We start from the raw sequence: 19,664 nt of genomic DNA, 5'->3' as shown, positions 1-19,664 counted from the left end.
TTGTTATTTAGAATGATAAATTTAAAAAACGTTGAAAATTTCATTGAGTTTTGTTAAGAAATAAAGATTTTATTACATTTTTATTGAGTTTCTAAAACTAAAATTTGTATCAAAATTTTATTAGGATTGCAAATATTAGAAACAATTTGATCCACAATTATTCCGAACTATTTTTTTTTGTTTAGATAGGTTAATTTTTGGTGTTACAAAAAAATTCAAGTCAATATCTCAATTAGATTCAAAAATATGCCACTCTAAAACTCCGTCTTTCAAAAAATATTGCACTTTTTCATATTTCGTTAAATCCTTCAGATTTGCAAGGCCTTCTTGATAGCGTGTCCATATGACCATGTTTTTCATCATTCCTGTCTCCTTCTTTTCGTTTCCGCTTAATTGGAGCTTAATTGAGTTATAACAATTGATTAGAGCCCTGCTATGCTTATCATGCTGATTCCTTCATAACTGCCTCTTTTACGGCGTTCACCATATTTCTCCTCTTCTCAGCAATAACTTCAAGATCTGGCACCTCGCATCTTTTATGTTGGCGGTTTCTTCTGTCAATGCGATTTAGACTTTTTCTGCAAACGATGGCTTCATTGAGTTTCATACCGCTTGTATTACGTCAAGATCATGAACGCCCATCACAAATGCGTCAATCTTGAATTGATCCATCAACATTTGGTTTACGCCTGGATAAGACATGCGTACCAAACGTTCAATATCCATCGCGTAGCACTCTAACACGTTATATCTATTCGATATATTTCTATCCTGTGTTCGCTACTTATACTTACGTTGCAGAGCAGACATTTAGTCTTCATAATTATTCCAGCAGCTCATTGGTATGCATTCTAGAACTTCTGCTGCACTTCCCTTTAAGGCCAAAATCAACTCTGAATCATTATCTTCATTGTTTCCAAGATTTCTCTTGGCAACTTTATTAAACTGGAACTTGAACACATTAAAATATGGGCTGTCATCAAAAGTACGGACCTTTGTTCTTCTAAAGGTTTCTGGAATAATTCGCACCGGACCATCTTGGTATTGAAGATTATTCATCTATATTTCTAGATCATGCACTCTTCTGTTAATAACCTCAGATATTTTCTGAATTTCCTCGTTTGTGGCTCTAGAAGATTCTTGAAATTTTGCATCCATTTCAGCTAGGAGTTTCTCGTTGTTGACTTCAGTTAACAATTTATCGTTTTTTACTTTAGAAGTTTCTTGAACTCCAGCTTTAATTTCAGCTAACAGCTTCTTATTGTTGACTCTAGAAGTTTCTTGAACTTCTTGTCGTTGTTGGCTCTAAAATTTTCTTGAACTTCAGTAAATTTCTCGATTGTTTCTTTGAATTTTTCCATCATAGCAGCAAACATTGTTTCTTGTTGTTGACTTGAACTTCAGCTAAAAATTTATCGTTGTTTACTTTAGATGTTTCTTCTCATTGTTGACTCTAGAAGTTTCCTGAACTTCAGCTAACAGCTTCTCATTGTTGACTCTAGAAGTTTCTTGAACTTCAGCCAACTTCTTGTTGAAATTTTCCATCATAGTAGAAAAAATTGTGCTTAAATATTGTTGTTGCTCGGGTACATACTTCCACTTCTGCTTTATACTCAAACTCGTAAGTTCTGACGTCAATATCTGGGCGCTTGAATTCATGTATGATCCTCTTCTTTAGTTATTCAACTTTTAGTTCTTCAAACTTCATGACTGCTCTTTATTCACTTCTGGCACCAATTGTTACGTTTTTACCTTTTAAAAACTGTGGTTTGTTTCCTTTAAATAAACCGGATACTTTTGATTGTAAAAAAAGGACTGTAAGTCTTTAGTATAAAGACTGTAAGTCATTAGTATAAAGACTGTTAGTCTTTAGTATAAAGACTGTTAGTCTTTAGTTTAAAGACTGTTAGTCTTTAAACTAAAGACTGTTAGTCTTTATTATAAAGACTGTTAGTCTTTAGTATAAAGACTGTTAGTCTTTAGTATAAAGACTGTTAGTCTTCAGTATAAAGACTGTTAGTCTTCAGTATAAAGACTGTTAGTCTTTAGTATAAAGACTGTTAGTCTTTAGTATAAAGACTGTTAGTCTTTAGTATAAAGACTGTTAGTCTTTAGTATAAAGACTGTGAGTCTTTAGTATAAAGACTGTTAGTCTTTAGTATAAAGACTGTTAGTCTTTAGTATAAAGACTGTTAGTCTTTAGTATAAAGACTGTTAGTCTTTAGTATAAAGACTGTTAGTCTTTAGTATAAAGACTGTTAGTCTTTAGTATAAAGACTGTTAGTCTTTAGTATAAAGACTGTTAGTCTTTAGTATAAAGACTGTTAGTCTTTAATATAAAGACTCTTAGTCTTTAATATAAAGACTCTTAGTCTTTAGTATAAAGACTGTTAGTCTTTAGTATAAAGACTGTTAGTCTTTAGTATAAAGACTGTTAGTCTTTAGTATAAAGACTGTTAGTCTTTAGTATAAAGACTGTTAGTCTTTAGTATAAAGACTGTTAGTCTTTAGTATAAAGACTGTTAGTCTTTAGTATAAAGACTGTTAGTCTTTAGTATAAAGACTGTTAGTCTTTAGTATAAAGACTGTTAGTCTTTAGTATAAAGACTGTTAGTCTTTAGTATAAAGACTGTTAGTCTTTAGTATAAAGACTGTTAGTCTTTAGTATAAAGACTGTTAGTCTTTAGTATAAAGACTGTTAGTCTTTAGTATAAAGACTGTTAGTCTTTAGTATAAAGACTGTTAGTCTTTAGTATAAAGACTGTTAGTCTTTAGTATAAAGACTGTTAGTCTTTAGTATAAAGACTGTTAGTCTTTAGTATAAAGACTGTTAGTCTTTAGTATAAAGACTGTTAGTCTTTAGTATAAAGACTGTTAGTCTTTAGTATAAAGACTGTTAGTCTTTAGCATAAAGACTGTTAGTCTTTAGTATAAAGACTGTTAGTCTTTAGTATAAAGACTGTTAGTCTTTAGTATAAAGACTGTTAGTCTTTAGTATAAAGACTGTTAGTCTTTAGTATAAAGACTGTTAGTCTTTAGTATAAAGACTGTTAGTCTTTAGTATAAAGACTGTTAGTCTTTAGTATAAAGACTGTTAGTCTTTAGTATAAAGACTGTTAGTCTTTAGTATAAAGACTGTTAGTCTTTAGTATAAAGACTGTTAGTCTTTAGTATAAAGACTGTTAGTCTTTAGTATAAAGACTGTTAGTCTTTAGTATAAAGACTGTTAGTCTTTAGTATAAAGACTGTTAGTCTTTAGTATAAAGACTGTTAGTCTTTAGTATAAAGACTGTTAGTCTTTAGTATAAAGACTGTTAGTCTTTAGTATAAAGACTGTTAGTCTTTAGTATAAAGACTGTTAGTCTTTAGTATAAAGACTGTTAGTCTTTAGTATAAAGACTGTTAGTCTTTAGTATAAAGACTGTTAGTCTTTAGTATAAAGACTGTTAGTCTTTAGTATAAAGACTGTTAGTCTTTAGTATAAAGACTGTTAGTCTTTAGTATAAAGACTGTTAGTCTTTAGTATAAAGACTGTTAGTCTTTAGTATAAAGACTGTTAGTCTTTAGTATAAAGACTGTTAGTCTTTAGTATAAAGACTGTTAGTCTTTAGTATAAAGACTGTTAGTCTTTAGTATAAAGACTGTTAGTCTTTAGTATAAAGACTGTTAGTCTTTAGTATAAAGACTGTTAGTCTTTAGTATAAAGACTGTTAGTCTTTAGTATAAAGACTGTTAGTCTTTAGTATAAAGACTGTTAGTCTTTAGTATAAAGACTGTTAGTCTTTAGTATAAAGACTGTTAGTCTTTAGTATAAAGACTGTTAGTCTTTAGTATAAAGACTGTTAGTCTTTAGTATAAAGACTGTTAGTCTTTAGTATAAAGACTGTTAGTCTTTAGTATAAAGACTGTTAGTCTTTAGTATAAAGACTGTTAGTCTTTAGTATAAAGACTGTTAGTCTTTAGTATAAAGACTGTTAGTCTTTATACTAAAGTCGTTCATACCATCTGTCTAGCCTAAATATGTATCTTTTAAGTGTAGCATACAATTGACGGCAAAACTCTAGAAACAGCTGTAAAATTCTAATGGACAACTTTGTTGCTCGCTCTTATTGTATAGTATTTTTTAGAATTATGATGAGTAAAAGTTAATATAAGTATCAATGAATGAATGTGTGCTGTGGCAACACAATTAAACTGAACAGGCGAGGAGAGTACAGTGGAGGGTTAAAAGCGGTTTTGCATGGTTTATGGATTTTGAAATTTTGGCAGGCAAAAGGGAAAGATACACACAGCATAAGTAGCAATATAGTATTCGTAGTAGCTGTAGCAGTAGACTGACTACCACGATACAGTTGTTGTACTAGTATGGTCTGTGTTGTGTTTAAGAAGACGGGCAGTAAGTGACTGAAGACCAAAATACAAAAACAGCAAACACCAAAAAGCTGAGTATGTTGTAGATGGCAGTATAAAAATTAACAATATACACAGCTCTACGACCTTGCAATGCCCTTGAATGACACTGTTGTGCGCGCAGCAAACAGCACAGAACAGAATCGAATCGAACTGAAAAACGCCAAGACTATTATACTACAGAACAAAACCAAAAAAAAACACACAACAGTTTGACTTTATTTTATACGGGATACTACAGCATTTGTACGGCGGGCGGCTACGGCAAGACTACAGCCAAACGGTGGATGACAATATTACAAAATAAAACAAAATTATTACAAAAATAAATAATAATAATACAAAAAAAAAAATTCTAAAATAAATACAAAATATAAAAAGTATATAAAATATTATTATAAAAAAAAGAAATTTAAACAAAAATAAACGCAAAAAGGAAACGGAAATTAAAAGCTTTGGAAATTATTTTAAATAAAAAGCAATAAATTATAATAAAACCCTAATAAATATAATTAAAAGAAATATTAAACAAATTATTTAATAACTTTTAAAAAACATAGCTAAACCAAACTAAAGATTGTCTTAAATTTTATAAATAACAGCAATTTATTTAAAAATAAAAAAATTTTAAAACAAAAAAAAAATATTATCTAATCCCTCAATACTAAGAAAATTTAAAGAAATACCTATATTAAAATTAAATTTAAAAAAACGAATTGAAAATTAAATGTTTATAAAACCATAAATAACGAATATAAAATATTGTGACCAGTTTTTGGGTTCGACCATGTTAAAAACTTAATTTTTGTTAAAATCTTTTAGAGAAATTACAAAAAGAAAGTCAAATATTTCTAGAGAAATCCCTTCCAATAAAGGACAAAGTTGAATAACATACAAACACACACAAACATACACTTAAGTCCACAAGTAATATTTGTCGCCCACTCTACCCCATCATTTTTTATTTTATTTTTTTTTGATTACACGCGTGTTAGTTAATAATACCCGAAAAAATTTTTTAGCAACAACAAAACTAACAAAAGAAGAAAGCAAAAATAAAAATAAAAAACAAACATATTTTTCATACCCTCATTTGTATCACCCATAACAATAAACACGGAGGGCAACAAAAAGCAAAAGCATAAACGAAACGTCATCAGTGAGATAAACAGAGAACAAACTAAGAGCGAAAGAGACCGCTTATAATAAAGCATCTTCGTCATCGACCAATAACTACACTCTACAACAATAACAACAAGCTGAAAAGTAAAAGGAGTATAATCACTATACAAAAGTAAGTTTACTATTCTTTTTCTTTCTGTTTTTATTTTGATTCCAATATTCTTGTGTTTAATAAGACAAACATATGTATATACATTCGTACATAAAGAAGCGATAAGCAGCTAAGAATAATCAAGTGTAGGCGAAAACAGAGAATCAAAACAGAACATATCTACATATATAAACACACGCATAATTAAACACTTGCAAACATATTTGCAAAGAAACAACAACAAAAAAATAAAAACAAATAGACCATTTTTAAACATAAACAAAAATAAATAAACTAATAATAACAAATAGAAACACATGCATAAATTATGCTGCTAATAAAAAAAGCGTGTATGCTAATTTAAAAGCAGAGATTTAAAGGAATTTATAGTTTTTCTGGCTGGTTTTGAACAAAAAGTTTGGAAGAACTTCTTAAATTTTGTATGGAAATAAATGAATTCAATATTTATGTTTACATACTTATCCATTAGGGATTCTTATTTTTCTTTATTTTAATACGAAATTAACGTTTGTGATGTCCAAAAGACATCATTAGGATAACTTTTTTTTTTAATTTTGATATTTAATATTGAATTGAACAGGTTTCACTGAGGCGTATCCGTTTGAAAGGTATTTTATTTCGAATTTTAGCTTTGGAGCCATCCATAGAAAGAAAACCGTTTCGTGATAGCAACCGAATTTCTTCCCAATCGAATGATTCTACCTTATTGACCAAATTTTACAATTGTGACTACAACATTTTGTATGGGGTAACAAAACTTTGGTTGCTTCAAACGAAATTCTTTTTTATCAACTGACTTTCTGTTGATAGAACCGCAAAATTCTATGTGTGCAATCGAATCGTTCGATTGGCAACAAATGCGGTTGCTACCACGATTCTGTGCAGTTTTCAGAATTCGATCAGGGTCTGGGTTGTTCTGCGATGAATTCTTTGCTTTTCGATTTTTCAAGTTACATGCAACGCTTTTTACGAAGAAATTTACACATTACAAACAAAATGTAATTTGTCAAAATCAAATGACCTATTCGAAATACAGCTACATTGATTCTACTCTTTGTACAGATGCTTGAGTCGAACAAATACTCAAATAAATCCAATTTCAGTTTATACATTTTCAGTTAATCTAGAGATTATCATATTTGGGTACGTGAAGGATCTTTCATTAAGCTGTTCCTATCTTTAAATTTAAATAAATCATCGATATTTTTTATTCGTTTGAAAGGCCTATCCGAAATATAAAATTTTCCATGAATCTGCAGCATAAATAAGACTGAATTTTACCGACAGCATGGGTTATGTTGACTTTGAGGGCCGCCACTGTGGTTTGCGGCTTATTCGCATATACCTGCGACTCAAGAAAAATATATAACGTGGTCGAATCGCACGATCTCGGTGGCCAGTTCACACCACCTAAACCATGCCCTCAAATCACTCGTGCAAAATATCCATTGTGGCATGAGCTGCGTTGTACGTAGCGCTATCCTGTTGAAAACACCATATCATCCAAACCAGGCCAAAAGAAGTTGGTAATCATCGATCTATAGCTCTTGTCGTTGGCTTTGATGGCCTGGTCAATGTCGTTTTCAAAAAAATTTTGAACCGATGACGTCCCCAGCTCAAAATCAACACTAAAAACTGACTACCTAACCTAATCGCTTAAAACATCCATTTTGATAAAACAATCTTATCATCATTGGCACGTGTTGTTGAGCGCTATATCCATCAATGGCGATTTGGCAAAACAACCTGAATAAATGACAGCCAATTCAAAAGACGTAGTTTCAACAATATAGCCGCTATCAAAGTTTGGGAGTCCCTATTGGAAGACCCTTTAGATATCAATACGAAAGGTTTTCATCATTGATATATCCTTCATTTAATTATCTTGAAACTTCAAATGTTTTTAATAATACTTATCGAGCTATTTTGGTTTAGTCATAACGCATTCATGCTTTTCAGAATACGATCAAGATCATGCTTGCTATACTGCATAACAAAATTAGAAACATTTCGACTTCAAATGTGTTCCTCATTTTGGATTTCATGTAATTGAAAATCGCTCACTAAACAATTGATCCAAACAATTTTTGAAAAATCGAAACCAATTCAATAGATGCTGGCATTTGTATTGTTGGGAAATTCGGGTTGCTCGAGATTTAACTTGGAGGCCTTTAAGGTTTATTGTGATACACTTACAAATTGTTACGCCAAATGACTACGGAATTCTTGTGGTGTCTGTGGGAAGCATCCGGTAATTCTGACAAATTTTATCAGATTTATGTATCTTTGAGACAAACTAGATAATGAGAGATATCTTAGTCTAAGCTCGGGGCATGAGCGGAGCATTGAAGGTTTTGTTCTGATTACTCTCCTTCTTCTCGACACTTTATCGATGGCATAGATTTCCGTCTGGAAAACAGTGTAAGAGATACCAAGAGTTCAAGTACATTACAGAAAAATCCCGAGTCAGTGCCTCTTTTTTCGGAGTTATGAGCGTGACATTGAATGTGTTGTACTGATTACTCTACATCTTCGTCCAGACAAAATGTAAAAATGTGTAAATGTATCCAATTATACAGTGAACCGTATGAATCCTACCTCTTAGTCTCTTTTACGTTTCATAGAAGGCCAAATCGTTTTGAATATTCTAAGTCTAGGTCAGTAACTAAATTCAATGGATAAGACATTTCGAATTTATTACATTGGAGTTGAAATCCTTGATATCAATGGCCGAAATTTCGAAATTAAATTCTCGTATTCTTCTTGCGGCTTTATCGATGTCATAGATTTCCGCCTGGAAGACGTTGCAGGTATCGGTCAGTGCAAGAGAAACCAAGAGTTCAAGAGCCTCAGAGAAAATTCCAGATCCATTGACTCTTTTTGGCTTTAAAACGTCAGTGTAAACTGAGATCCTTATCATCTCTTGTTCAGTATTGGTCACAAAACAGCGTTGGATAAATGGACAAAAACTCAAAAAAGGAAGTAAAATATGGTTCCAAAAACACTGTCTAAGATTGCGGTAGGAAACGAATCACAGATGTATAGATTTAAAATCGATATTGTATGGATAGTTAAAAACATGCCGAATTCAACAAAGTTTCCGGAAATACAATTCCATATTACATGAACATTGAAAACGAAACTATAGAGCATTAAATATTTTAAGACGACAAAACTCCAATAAAACTTGGCATTTATCTTAATCAGCAATTGGACATGGCTTTAGATTGAAAGATATATATTTAACGAACGATAAATACTCGCTCTCTTGTGAGATAAATGTTATCTTTGAGAACATCCAGAGTTTGTGACTTGTTTACATAGACCGATAATGTTCAAGGAAAGAAATCTGGTGTAAACAAATAGTGGGATATTGCCGACTACTATATTGGGAGAATTGTTGCCCAAAACAAAGAATGGATTGATTGTTGCAGTAAATTTAGAATGGCATGTGATAACGTACAATATCATTATGTTCCTGGACGTTATGGGCTACCAGTAAGTCCATGGACTGCAGAAAGCTATGACATCCAGATAAATAACAATTTATCTAAGCAGATGTAAGTGAAATCAGAATCCAACTTACTGCTGAGTAAGAGTATATCTGTGGATATTAGGACTAGCGACTTTTACACGATTTACACGATTGAGGAAATCATAATGACTCCAGAAAAATTATCATACTCGATTAAGGACAAAACCGTGGGCATAGTGTCATTAAGTCCATGGGTCGGAATAAGTCATGTTATCCAGATAAATAACAATTTACTAAAATTTGGTACGATATTATTTGCAACTAAGAGATTCCTGGATCCCACTTACAGCTCAATTAGGACCTGTGAAGATCGGCTGAAGTTCTACCATATATCCGTGCATACTAGGACTATTTCGGGTACAAGCAGGAGAATATTCATCTTCCCATTCCAAATAGAGCTTCTTACATTGATATTTGCTATTCCTTCGCATTTAAAATAGAGCTCATTACATTTAGATTTGCTATTCCAAAAGATTTTGGACTATTTCGGGTACAAGCAGGCGAATATTCACCTTCGCATTCAAAATAGAGCTCGTTACATTGAGATTTGCTATTCCTTTAGTTCCTACCGACTTTAATTTCCAGTGAAAGAGATTTTACACAATTGCGGAAATCATGGCCAGGATTATAAAAAATGGCTTCAGAAAAGGATACACGAGTATATCGAAGGCAATTATTTATTGTTAATAAATCGTACTTGAAATTTCTGGCAGGTCTGCTTTCTAGCGACTTTAATTATCAGAGAAAATATTTTACACGATTGAGGAAATCAAAACAGAGACGTAAAATATGTAAAATAAGTGATCTTACACAATTAAGGTTATATTGAAATAATAAATTGTACATTTCCAAAACTTCTTTAACTGGATTTTTATATAAGGGATAAAAGATTTTGAATTCTCAACATGATAGATCATTATATAAATTTTTATTCAAATTATTATCAGATCACCTTAAAGGGGTTATTTTTATTATCACATCTCATGGGTTAATAATAACCCACAAATCATGTGAACAGCTGAGAAACATCTCGAAAACAATAATAACAACCCACTGACGCAAAAATTAAAAAAAAACATACTCAATTCCAGTTGAATATGTATTAAAGTTAATTTAGAAAATAACCAAGACAATTGGTCTGTCAAAAAACCGAGAATAAAAAAGAAAAGAAAATAGCAAAAAAAAAAAAACATTAAATACAACGAAATGACATGAATATCATTGGCATGACATATGTATGTATGTAAATAAAGTATTTTTTTTTGAGCTCATAAACAAATTCAAATAAAATTCTCAATTAACATTTGAATAAAAAACTAATAATAAAATTAAATACAATTTTCTTCGTATTTTTTTTTATTAGCTATAAAGAGCTATAATTGTTATAAATAAGTGAAAGTGATTTTAATTTAATATTAATTTATTGAAAGGCCATTTATTTATTATTGATAAAAAGTTTTAAATAGGAGCAAGAGATAAATGCGTTTTAAATGAAAGTGTAAACAGAGGGAAACAGGCTATTGCGTAGTTTTTTTAAAGGACATGATAAGTTATTTAACACAACTTGTTTGTATATACATAGATTTGAAAATATATATTATATATCAAATACAAATACACCAACCAATGACGAAAATGGTGCGTAAAAAATTACGTCGTTTTTATTTCTCCTGGAAAAGGTTTGTTTATTTTGAGTTTGATTCTTTATAGTAAGTAAGTAGTAAGTGGGAGCTTAGCAATACTCAAAGGAATTTGATTAAAGGCACTTTTAAATTTTTCATTATTTTTTTAAAGAATATTCAAATATTCAATGGGGTCGATTGTAAGAAAAGTGCTTATTAATCTAAATGTTTTAAACTGCTGGTCCGATTGCAAAATGAGGTATTGACACATCATAGAGGAAGCCTTTAAGAAAATTTAATTCGTGACCACCGTGTTAGAATACAATGTGAGATACAAGGTGTCAAACTCGAACACCTCTGGCTAGGAAAGCTCATAAAAAAATTCTCGTCCAAGATATCGTACAAATTAATAAAATTTAATAAGACTGTAATGTTTTTAATGAGAAAGATAAAAAATAATTTAAAAATAATAAATTGTATTGGGCGTATGACTTAAAAATGCGGGATTATTATTATTATTCATTTGTACAATATAAATTTATTCGAAGTATTGGTCATTATTAGCTATGATCGTTTCCCATCTTTCCGGAAACATATGAATTCCGAGCCAAAAATACTGCTCATCTTTTGAGGCCAAGAACGAATCAAGCCAATGTCGGATACTCTGTCCCAAAGTAAAGCATATCCCAGAGAGATCGTTCTGCATCGATCGATATAAATAGTAGTCTGGCACGTTGAGGCAAAGCTTTCTAAATACTTCATTCTAAAAACTTTTTAACAGGTATTGCAATATGTGGTCGGGCGTTGTCATGATTGGCCGCATATTTTGGGCGTTTTCGGCCAATGCTTGCTTCAAACGATTCAGTTGTGTTCGGTACAGGTTCCATGTGATGGTCTGGCCAGATTTCAGCAGCTCATAATAGAGAGGACCCTTTTGATCCCACCAAAAACAGTGAATTACCTTAGAGAAATGGATATTTGGCTTTGGTGTCGATTCGGCGGGATGGCCGGGCTTCACAGACGATCTCTTACGCTTCGAGTTATAGTAATGGATCCATTTTTTATCGCTAGTAATGATTCAGTTCAAAAATGATTTTCTTTTATAGCGTTGAAGCAGCATTTCAGACATGCAAAATCTTTCAAGGTCTATTCGTTTCAATTCGTATGCTACCCAATTTGGATGAATCCTGCTGCTCGCAAACGTTTTGAAATTGCTGCTTGAGTAGCTCCCAATAATTTTGCAAGCTCTTGTTGAGTTTTATAACAATATTCATGGAGTTATGCTTCCAATTCTTGCCTGGGCGTTCCATGTCAACATCACCACTTCTTAGAACTTATTTGTGCAACATTTTATCAGGATTGCCGCATAATCAACGTATTTGCAATTGCTCAAACAGTATCCCGGGCGACATTTGTATGGGGGCTAGGTGAAATTATTGAACAATATTGCCCATTTTCAATACAAACCTTATCAACAAAGAGTATTTGCGGAAAATTTCAGACAGCTTCCTCCTATCGTTTGCGCCCTATTGTGTTTTCAACAGACAGACAGATGGGCCCAGCCTAAATATACTTTTGTGGGTCTGCGATGAATATTTGGATATGTTAATAACGGAATGACAAAATCAATATACCTCACACCTTTTTAGATGGTGGGTATAATGAATGAATAAATTAGATCGAATTTGCCTTAATTCGCCACTGCCACCTCCCGGTATAAATTCGCCTTGAGTCGAAAAAAACTAATTTATATGATTTCTCTCAGTGTAAATACCCATATATCTTTCATCATCAATTAATTTCTCAAATTGTTTTTGTTGGTGTCGTCTTTATTATTGGTGTTGTTGTAGTTGTTGTTCTTAATTTTGTTTTTGTGGGGGTGAATATGGAGCTAATAAAACGAGCGCGTGTCTGTGTACGATTTATATTTGTATGACATTGGATGCCAAAATAAATGTCATGCAGACAAGAACAATTTCTTCTTCGTATTCTTCTTCTACCTCTAGCCAAAACAAAAAACAAACAAAATCACAAGAGCAACAAAAACAATTCAAGAATAAAGAAAGTAACAAAACAAATTAACAAACAAACAAACGAACGAAAAATAAATAAAATAAAAGGGAAAATTACCGAAAATAATCTGCAAAGTTTACGTATTTACAGACAAAAACAAAAATAAAAGCAGATTCAATAAAAATACAATTTGATTTGATTTCGTTATACATAATTTAATTAAATTTTTTTTAATTTATTGATTATGTACATATTTATAAGTAAAGTGCTCATGTGAGTTTATATTTATTTAAAGAAATATCAGCAATTTATTGATTAAAGGAAATTTTTTTAATACAAATATTTCACAATAACTTTTTTTATATTTATTAATTATTTTGTAAAGGAGAATGATGATTTAAATATTTAAGAAATTTAAAACTCTTTAACTCTTCTTTTTCAAGTTTTCAATAACCATATGGCATCTTTTGTTTTATTTCCTGTTTGCTGGTTTTAGCCACAAACCATTCCAACTGTAAAACGCCATATTGGTTTGTGTTTGCGATTATTATGAAATTGTTTATTGTGTACGATTCATAGCAACAGTATTAAAAAAAACTATTTGTAAGGCGCCAATTAAACTGTATTTTATATATTCTAAGGTTTAATTATAACAAATATTATTTAATTTATAAACTAAAACTAATTTAGATTAATTTGAGTGATTAGAACTCGGCTGGAAAATGAAAAACACATTTATTTTAGCTTAAAATAAGTTTTAATTTTACAATGAAGCAAATCGAACGATTTGAATTGTGATGAATTTTAAACTACATTAAGTTATATTCCTTTTTCAATACATACAATATAGACGAAATGCAATTTTAAATAATTTCAACAAGAAGTGTAAAGAAAACAAAACAATCACGATCCAATCACGGCATACTTTAATGATTTTAAATAATTTTTGAGCCAAAATCGAGTTTGAATGAATAATTTCTCTATGAAAATTCTTTAACAATTCCACAGCTTTGTAACTTACTCGAAAATACAAAAAAACCGAAGACATTTTTGATTGCAATAAATTTTTAGTAGCAAAAATTCTAATTCATCGTTTCCGACAATTTAGATCGAGATACTATATGATTTCCATGCTCTAAAATCTGTCTCTGTACTCACAGTGGCTCCACGATAAAGAGGTGGGAGTCCATACACATATCCAGTCCATATGAGATTGAGATGTATAACATATCGAATAATGCCTTCGGGAAGTCATCGTTGTCGTGACACTTATTATCACGATTAGCATACTGGGTAAAAATAAATATGATAGGAATAATTTGCCATCTATAATGAGGCTTTATACCTTTAAGAAAATATCATTGGTTCCATTTATGTTGATTTTACTTTCCAGTCGCTAAGCAGCTTGAGTGCTATTTTAAATCTCTGTGAGAGGATCTTCCACTGTTGTGAAGGGATGAGAGCTATTCAGCTAAAACAAGCTGGTTAGATTACCAAAGACTTTAATTTATGCCTGTCAATAACTTTAGATCTGGAATGAGGTCTTGTACCTACTGAGGTTTTTTTAAATTAATTTTCCACTCCAGTCGCTAAGCAGCTTGATAGCTATTTTAAATATCTTTGAGGGGATCTTCCTCTTTCACTTTTGTTAAGGGGTTTTGTTGATTTTATGGTCTATCAATAATCCCGCAACGAACTTACATTTGTGGAATGATTTTTTTAAACTAAATTACTACAAACAAATCGATACAATTTTTTTGTGAAACAGGAAATTATTTGTGGCTGCTTAAACAATAATATTTGCTAGTCCCTAAACTAGATAAGATTTTATATTTTAACCACATAAATAAAGAATTTTCAGTGATAACAAGGTTTTTTTTTTATTAATCATAGCAGATTTTTAGCAATATTTTTATTTTATTGTACATAAATTTAGAACAAATTAATATAGAAAACATTGAGATTATACATTATAAAATTCTTATCATTAAATAATGATGGTGTGGGGTCTATGTTCTTTATTGTTTAAACTTAAGATAAGAAATTCTAGTATGTATTTATTTGAATTTGGAATTTATGACAGGGTGATGTTTTTAAAGGTGGGAAAATCTAAGTAATTCACTTAAAATTGTTTTCTACATAATAAAATAAATATATATTAATGCCCGTAATTTCAACAAATTGATATCTACGGTGTAAAATACCCAATATTTGACAGATATCTTTTTGTTGAATTTAGGGCATAAATCAAAGAAAAACTTTGCTTCAAAGCAAATTTGTCGGTTTTTACGGTCGCTAATGCTGCATCAATATATCAGCTATACGTTAGAGAATAAATAATTTAAAAAAAATTTCAATTTGAATGAGTTGATGTAAGAGTTGTGATTGGATTTCATGTTGTAAACATTACACATCTATTTACATATCAGTTTCAAGTGAATGACATTTTTCGGAAGAAGAAGCTAAAGGAAAAGAACATTACAAACTAATACTTCAGTTGTGAATTAAACACAAATTTCTTAAATTTAAAGCGGGGAGTTATATTTCGCTATTGTATTCACAAATGAAGTTCTACAGCATTTTAATGAATAATTTTTCTTTGCTATATAGAAACAATAAATCATCGAAATGCTTCTAATTAGTTTCAAATACATGAAATTTGCAGGAACGTATTAATAACAATACAACATTACAGTATATTTGTTGGTTTAACAAGTAAGAGAGCTATATTCGGCTGTGCCGTATCTTGTATACCCTTCATCAAATTATATTTCAAAATACAAATTTTAAATATTTTTAGGTAAACAAAATTTTTTTTTTCGTAAGTTGTATTTTAAATTTTTTGGAATTTTTTTTTTTTGAATTGTTACTTTAAATTTTTTTTTTTTAAAAAATTGAAAATTTTTTTTTTTAATTTAAAATTTTTTTTTTGAAATTTTTTTTGAAATTTTTAAATTTTTTTTTGAAATTATAAAATTATTTTTTTGTTTTTTTAATTTTTTTTGGTAAAAAAAGAAATTTGGGTAAAAAATTATCATTCCCGATTTTAACCCATTGTAGGTCCAACTTATATGGTCCTATATATGTCGTTGCAAAGGTCTTTGAAATATCATGTTGTAAACATTATCATTAGATATCCATATCCATATCTATCATTAGATATCCATATTGTCTATATTAATGACTTAGTAATCCAGATATAGGTCAAAAATAGGTCAAAAATCCAGGTTGTCCTGGTTTTTTCCTCATATCTCAGCCATTTGTGGACCGATTTGTGATTCTGATTTTAAATAGGAAACTTCTCGAAAGCATGTCTGACAGAATTATTGAAGATTTGGATCCCGAAGATATCTGGGGTCTTCAGATAATTGATTTCAACAGACAGACGGACATGGCTTAATGGACTTCGCTATCTATAAGGATCCAGAATATATGTATATACTTCATAGGGTCGGAAAATTATATTTATATTATATACCTTTTCACGAAGGTGAAGGGTATAAAAAAGAGCCTAATTATTGGTATAATCTGGGCATTGTCATTTTATGGTAATCAATACAAGGCTTTTAACATATCAGTTCCAATTGAATGACATTTACTAGAAGAAGAAGCTAAACAATATTAAATACTAATAATTCACTTGAGTTGCATTTCTAACATTTTTGAATTCAAAATGTTATTTTGTAGTATCTATTGCTGAAATTTCAGTGGTATTGCTATTTTTGGAACAAAAAAATGCTTCTAATTTGTCTAATCAGTTTCAAGTGCATGACATGAGTAGCTAAATGAACATTTTTCAATTCTCTACTAAATTTGGAGTTCATGTGTATCTAATACTGAAATACTGAGATTGGCAACATAACAGATGCTAAGTAGAGGGTATAAATCGAAACAATAATGAAAGTTTAACCAGTTCCACGCACACGAACTTCTCCCTTAGGAAGAACATTAGGTCACCTTTGGAAGAACATTAGGTCAAAGTCCTGATCGTACCTGGGCTCGTAGTGCAAACGATAAGTCCATAGTTTTCGCTGATTATTTAAGTAAAGTGTTCCAACCAAACCCCCCAATAATTAATTTGTGCAGTTCACATAGAAAAAGACTGTGAACTGATCAATTTTAGTCTAGAGGAGGTTCAAAATATCAAAAAAGACAATCATAAACTAAAAAATCTCCAGGTTATGATTTAATTACATCATCCATGATTGGAAACCTATAAGATGTGGCAATTGTCTCTAGAAGTTTTTCCGAATGATTGGAAAATCATTCAAATCCTTTCCAAGCCAGGAAAGAATTTGACATTGGCATCATCCCATAAACCGATTAGCTTATTGTCTTGTTTGTCTAAACTATTTGAGAAAATAATCCAAAGAAAAATGTTAACATTCTCAAACTGTCAAAATATTATCACAGATCATCAGATCAGCCCAACTGGAGAGATAAGAAAATCTTTCGAACTAAAAAAGTACTGTTCGGTAATATTTCTAGATGTCTAATTCACAAGATAAAATGTCTACTGCCTTTTGATACACACAAAATACTAGAGTCTTACCTATGGGATTGCGTGTTTAGGATAAAGTGCGACAAGCGAATATGCGATCAATGCTGGTGTATCACAGGGAAATGTTCTAGGACCAACCCTGTACCGAGTCCGACGACTTAACTATGTTCACCTTTGCAGGTGACACTGCACTTCTTAGTTCTCGTGTGGTCTCAAATATAGCATCTAGAAATCTAGATAATTATCACAGACGTGTGGAGAATACAAGTAAATGAAATTAATCTTGGTATTCACTTAGATATACACATAGAAGCCAAGCGGCTCCACATGAAACTAAAAGCTTCTAAATTACATTGGCTAATCACCTTCAATCGAAATTAAGCCTTAACTGCAAAGTCATCCTGTATAAGACGGTCTTAAAACCAATCTGGACTTATGGAATCCAATTATGGGGAACAGAAAGCAATACCAGAATGGATCTCTTACAGAGGGCACAATCCATGACGGGAGCTTCATGGTACATAAGACATGCGAACATCCACAGAGACTTAGATGTGTCTTTGGTCGTGGATACATTTAGAAAAACTCGTGAAGCTTGTTTGTCAAAATTACATCATCGTCATCCGAACCCGCTCGCAAGGCTACTTCAGTAACTGTTTCAGTAAAATGTTTTTGAAAGATTTGATAAAATTTTTAATAAAAAAATCTTTAACCAATTTTATTGTTTTCTTCTGATATTTAAATAAAATATATCTGCAGTATTGAGAATTATTATATATATAGTGAGAAGGGTATATATAAGTTTGTCATTCCGTTTGTAATTTCCACAATATAATTTTGCGACCCTATAAAGTATATATATTCTGTCTGTCCGTCCGTCTGTCTGTTGAAATCAATTTTCTGAAGACCCCAGATATCTTCGGGATCCAATCTTCAATAATTCTGTCAGACATGCTTTCGAGAAGTTTCCTATTTAAAATCAGCTAAATCTGTGCACAAATGGTGGAGATATGAGGAAAAAACCAGAACAACCTCGATTTTTTACCTATTTTTGACCTACATACAGTGTCGGACAAAACTAAAGCACGGACTATTACCTCGTAACAAAAACCACAATAAAATTTCAAAAATCACTTTTTTCATTTTTCTTTTTATAATTTTCGATAGAATATATGTTAGGAATTATAAAATAGAATGAATATTCATTTATTTCTAATAAAAAATAAAAAAATCACAAAAAGTTTTACATTACCCTGAAAAGTGCAGCGGCAAAACTAAAGCACATAACATAGAATATATACTCTTTCATTAAATTACAGAAAAATACGAAGAGAAAATATTATTACATAACGAAAAACTTTCTCTTAAAGACATTCTAAGAGTTATTACAAAAAAATAACACGTGTTTTACTATCACTTTTGATCTTTACCATTCCCAGTGCATTTTTTGCGATTGAAAGTACAAAATGGCTCGTAATAAATATTCAGTGCATTTAAAAGAAAAAATAATTGAAGATTTTAATAAAGGAGAATCTGTAACAAAAATTGCAAAGAAATTTAATATTCATCATAGCGTAATTTCCCGAATTATAAGCCGCTTTAAGTCAACAGGTTCACTGGTTACCATACATAAGGGTGGTCGACCACGGAAAACCACTAAACGAGAAGACCAGGCTATAATTCGAATTTTAAAAAAGGATCCCTTTACATCTGCAAGGTGCATTGCAAACCAACTGGCATTAAATATTACTCCTAGAACCATTCAAAGAAGAGCGGTAGAAGGTGGCTTAAAATCGTATAGGACTGTAAAAAAACCATTTATTTCCACAAAAAATAGACAGGCTAGAATTAATTTTGCGAAGGAACATTTAAACTGGAGTGTAACAGAATGGAAGACAGTACTGTTCTCCGATGAATCCAAGTTTAACTTGAAGGGTTCTGATGGATATCAGTTAGTACGGAGACCAGCAGGGCAACGACTTAATCCACTGTATACTAAAGGAACTGTAAAACACGGAGGAGGTAATATAATGGTCTGGGGATGTTTCTCTGGTCAAGGTATTGGACCCATTCACAAAGTAAATGGGATAATGGACCGTTTCATGTATAAAGACATACTGGAGAATGTAATGCAGCCATATGCGGTGGAGGAAATGCCACTTAATTGGAGGTTTCAGCAAGACAACGACCCCAAACACACTGCAAAATGTGTGAAAGAGTGGTTTGTTGCAAATGAAATCAATGTCTTGAAGTGGCCAGCGCAATCGCCAGATCTCAACCCGATAGAAA

General features: G+C 31.2%; 1 protein-coding gene across 1 annotated transcript in view; it reads left to right on the top strand.

Moving 5' to 3' along the window:
• Nucleotides 1–5,183: 5,183 nt before the first annotated feature.
• The window catches only part of Gbs-76A (Glycogen binding subunit 76A), a 36,046-nt gene continuing 21,565 nt past the window's right edge, over nt 5,184–19,664 (top strand). Inside the window, exon 1 of the mRNA XM_065503050.1 lies at nt 5,184–5,704. The gene's annotated coding sequence lies outside the window, so the exon portion shown is untranslated. The remainder of the gene's footprint in view (nt 5,705–19,664) is intronic.

This window comes from Calliphora vicina, chromosome 3, assembly GCF_958450345.1.
Source record: "Calliphora vicina chromosome 3, idCalVici1.1, whole genome shotgun sequence".
Classification (NCBI taxonomy): domain Eukaryota; kingdom Metazoa; phylum Arthropoda; class Insecta; order Diptera; family Calliphoridae; genus Calliphora; species Calliphora vicina.
The sequence above is the reverse complement of the archived record's forward strand: the minus strand, read 5'-3'. Positions and strand labels throughout refer to the sequence as shown.